The sequence below is a fragment of the Nicotiana sylvestris genome, chromosome 9 (genome assembly GCF_000393655.2).
Source record: "Nicotiana sylvestris chromosome 9, ASM39365v2, whole genome shotgun sequence".
Lineage (NCBI taxonomy): Eukaryota > Viridiplantae > Streptophyta > Magnoliopsida > Solanales > Solanaceae > Nicotiana > Nicotiana sylvestris.
The window spans coordinates 35641205-35645954 of record NC_091065.1 but is presented as its reverse complement, the minus strand read 5'-3'; the positions used below and the strand labels follow the sequence as shown (position 1 = coordinate 35645954).

At 35.3% G+C, this 4750-nt stretch overlaps 1 long non-coding RNA gene across 1 annotated transcript; it reads right to left on the bottom strand.

The window, feature by feature from the left end:
- Positions 1 to 1742: 1742 nt before the first annotated feature.
- LOC104241402 (uncharacterized) lies at positions 1743 to 4103 on the bottom strand. Its single transcript, XR_011402394.1, has 3 exons — positions 3981 to 4103; positions 2135 to 2980; positions 1743 to 2052 (listed from the first exon to the last, which is right to left on the bottom strand). It is a non-coding gene; the product is annotated as an uncharacterized lncRNA (long non-coding RNA).
- Positions 4104 to 4750: the final 647 nt, after the last annotated feature.

The window sequence follows — 4750 nt, the reverse complement described above, 5'->3', positions numbered from 1 at the left end:
CAGGTTGTTCTATATAGATTTCTTCATCTAGTTCTCCATTGAGAAAGGCAACCTTTACATCCATCTTATGTAATTCAATATCCAGGCTTGCAACAATAGCTAGAACCAGGCGAACCGAGGAAAATCATATAGCAGGCAAGAAAGTCTCTTCGTAGTCTATTCCGTTCTGTTGTGTATACCCTTTCTCCACCAGTCGAGCCTTATATTTCTCAACTGTGCCATCAACCTTGAGCGTAATTTTGAGAATCCATTTGCTCCCAATTGCTTTGTGTCCTTCAGGGAGGTCAACTAGTTCCCAAACTTTGTTAACTCTCACAGACTCCAATTTATCTTCCTTTACTTTTGTCCATTTATCCTTAGAAGGGCATGAGAGAGCCTCTTTTATATTTTTAGGCTCGTTTTCTTCTTGTAGGAGCATCATAAATAGTTCTTCGCCTTCAACATCAAATTGTCAGCGGGGAATCTTTTTATGAGAACCACGTCTTACTTGTGATTCATCATTGTTCCCATTTGGATAAAAAAATTAATCCCACTCGGATCAAGATCATTCATCTTGCTCCCACTTGGAACAAGATCTGTGACCATCTCGCTCCCACTTGGAACAAGATCCATTTGGTCACTTCCACTAAAAGTAAAAGGATTACTCTCATTCGCATCTGATGATGAAGGAGGTCGTTGATGAGAAACTAATTTATCATCTGCTAAAATTCTCCCACTCGGATTAAGTGATCCTTGTACTTCTTGATCCATTATCTCAAATAAGGTTAGGTCTTGACCTACCTCTCCCTTCTTAGGGAACTCATCCTCTAAGAACGTGACATCCCGTGATTCAAACTCAGTTACACTCCCACTGTCTTGCTGACCTATAAACACATAACCTTTTGAGGTTTCAGAGTATCTTATAAAAATACTCTTCTTTCCCCTCGGGCCCAATTTGCCATATTTGTGAGAGGAATCATGTGTATAGGAAACACAAGCCCAAGGTCTTAATACACTTAGGTCGGGTTGTCTTCCAGTCCATAACTCATATGGAGTGGTAATAACTGATGTTGTAGGTACTCAGTTAAGTACAAAGGTGGCAGTAAGCAACGCATCACCCTAGTAACTAATTGGGAGGTTAGCTTGTGCCATCATTGACCTAACCTCTGTTTCTTCTCTCCGCAACACCATTTTGTTGTGGAGTATTTGGGATAGTCAACTGATGAACTATTCCCTTTTCATCACATAAATTATTAAATTGAGTTGATAAATATTCACGACCACGATCAGTTCGAAGAGCTTTTATCTTCTTGTCTAATTGATTTTCCACTAAGCTCATATAGCTTTTGAAGCAACTTATTGCTTCTGATTTGTGGGAAATCAAATAGACATAACTGAAACGGGTAAAGTCATCAATAAATGTGATGAAATAACTTGCTCCATGCCTAGCCCTAACATTCATAGGCCCACAGATGTCCGAATGGACTAATTGCAAAGGATATTCGACTCTAGTCGCTTGATCAAAAAAATTTCTTGCAGATTTTCTAGCTAGACAATTTTCACAAGTGGACAATTCCACATGTTCAATGCTGGAAAGCAAACCTTGTTTTGCTAACCTTTGCATTCTTTGTTGGCTAATATGACCAAGTCTAGCATGCCATATGTTTACATCACTATCATATTTATGTGAAGAAACAAACATAGAAAAACTAGCATTATTATTAAATGAATCATAATCCAAATCCATAATAATTAAACTTCCGGTCACATGACCAAAACCAAATAAAGTTGAACCAAAAGTCAACTTGGCAGAATTGCCATGACAAAACAAGTCAAATCCTAGCTTAAGCAAAACTGAAACTGAAATAACATTCTGGCAAATTGTTGGTGCAAAGAGAACATCGTGTAGTATTAGGTCTTGACCACCATGCAGGACTAACTTGCATGTACCGATCCCTTCAACAGCAACTTTATTGTTGTTGCCTACATATATCCACTTTGCTCCACGTAGAACTCGCCGAAATTCAACAAAAGCACTGCGTTCCCAGGCTATGTGATCCATTGCTCCTGAGTCTACAATCCACGAAGGATTAGATTCAGTTAGAAAAATAGAATTAGAAACACAAAGTTCACTAATTCGAGCATCGTGAAATACCTTTCCAGGAGGCTTAGAGCAATCTCTAGCATAGTGACCCTTCTTGTCACAGTTATAACATTTCACTTTAGCAACTTTCACACGTTTGGGACGTCCGTTCTTTCCTTTTTCAGTCTTTGCTCTTTTAGCAGGCTGAACTTGAGATGACCCTCTCTTCTTTCCCGAGTTCCTTTCTTTGAATCACTCTTGGTTTTGGAGGTTGTTGCCATGTGCAACTCAACTATTGGCTTTGCAGCCTCAAATCGTTCCTCCTCTAACTCAATGTGTCTCCCGACATCTTCCAGAGTTATGGTTCGCTCATTATGGGTCAAATGCATTTTCATATGATCCCAAGAACTAGGTAAAAAGCGTATGACAGCTTGGATTTGTTGTTCATCAGTTAACACATGACCAGCATCTTTCAACTCCCCGATCATATTTGTCATTTGCCTCAGATGTGTTTTCATTGAATGTTTTGGGCATTTCTTATATGAGTCAAATTTTATCGTTAAGGATCTCAGCCTTGTAGTGGAACATGTACCAAACCTTTTCCTCAAAACATTCCAAAGATCCATAGCTCTTTGGTGATCCTTAAACTCCCTTAGAATGTCATCATCTAAGGTGCTCAACAATGTAATGCGAGCAATAGAGTTCTTTTTCTTCCAACTATCATAGGCTTTACGCTCACGCCTATGCTGAGCAGTGTTGCCTTCCTCAGGCTCATTCATGACATTGTTGATGGCCTCCAGAGCCTCTTGCTCCTCTAGCACATACTGGACTTTCAAGCTCCAGGTTTCATAATTGTCTCCATTGAGTTTCAACCCTTTGTTGAGCTCAGCAACAATGTTTTTCGAAGCAGTAGTCATTCTTTAATAAAATAAAAAATAAAATGAGGCTCATGTAAAAAAAAACGTAAGGCATGATGTTCTACATACATACATATTATGACACTAAGCATCAATTGATTAAGTTAATAAATACATATATTAATTATGGAGTCGAAAGTTCACTATGTTCCCAATCATCATCCAAGAATTAAAATATTATGAAAATTGACCTATTCAATTATCTAGCTAAGTGTCTTAATCATGTTTAAGACAACATAATCATCTTGCATGATTTTATAATCCCATGTGAATCACAAGTTAATTAATAACTTATATTAGCATACAAATAAAATTAATGTCAAACTAATTAACATTCATTACATGCTATACAAATTCACATAAAATTTACTTTAATGTTAAACTAATTAACATATTATACATGTTAAATAAATTAACAAGTATTGTTAATATTAAACTAATTAATATTGATTTCATGCTAAATAAATTAACATAAAGCATGTGTTAAACTAATTAGCAAGAGTAATGTTAAAAATAATTAACATTCCAAGCATATTAAACAAATTAACAAACAAGTTTAATGTGAAACTAATTAACATTTCCTGTAATTGGGATAATAAAATAATTATAGATTTCATAAAAAATATAAATACTAAATTTATATTCTGAAAATTAAGTCCATATGACTATTTTAATAATCTGGAATTTATTAAAAAAATTATTTTGTATTTCAATTAAACCATGAGCCCAAATAAAATGACAAAGCAATCTTTAAAATTGGGCCTTTAGCCCAACTTCAATCTGCTAGCAAAATAAAAAATAAAAAATTAAGGCCAATTTGAAGTGGACCTTTAGCCCAAGACCTACAAATTAATAAACCAATTTATTTTAAGGAATTAGTTACCTCCTATAGCAAAGTTTGATATCTTATTTATTTTAAATAAATACCACTTTAAAAAATTATATTCCATAACTACCTTTTAATTTTTATAGCCAAATATCTATTTATGGTCACCTCTTACCCTTAAGCCATAAAATACGCTGTCTTTCTTTCTACCATTCCTTTCTCGGAACCAAACAGAAAATCTGTGCTTCCAGCCGGCGACGCAACAGAACCACCAACTCCGCCAGAATCCTCACTCAACGTAACCCCTTCACCCTCCCCCCCCCCCCAAACCTCAACTTTTTTGACACATAGGCTTCACTGACTTCAGCATCGAAATTTTTGCATAATCTTTGGGCTGCTCTTCACCAATGGATTTTTCTACGGTTTTCTCATTTGGGTCAGCAAGAAGGGGCTTTTCAGAGCCAGTAACAATCTTTTCTCGCTGACCACCACTCACAAGTGTTCCATCATCACTAACGCCGTTACTATTATAACTATTATTATTGTTATTAATTTCGGTATCAGTGTTTGCAACGTTATTTTGCATTTGGGAATCGAGATTAGGGTTTGTTCTTGAACAAAGATGATGGAGTTTGGGGCTGAGCAACTTAAATTTTCTATTAATATATTTCAATGTATCACGTTGTATTTTTATGTATTTCATTATATTCATTGTCCTTTTTTCATTGTATTTCAATGTATCCCGCTGTATTCTATGTATTTCATTGTATTCACTGTCTCGCTATATGCCATGAATGTATTCATACGTTTTTTTAATTAATATAATTTATGTATTCAGATGTATTATATAATTTCTCTGAAGATTGCTTCGTTTTGGGGTGTTTTTCAATTGAGAATCTTTTTTATAACTGAAAATATAAAATTTGTGTGTTATAATTGAGTTTG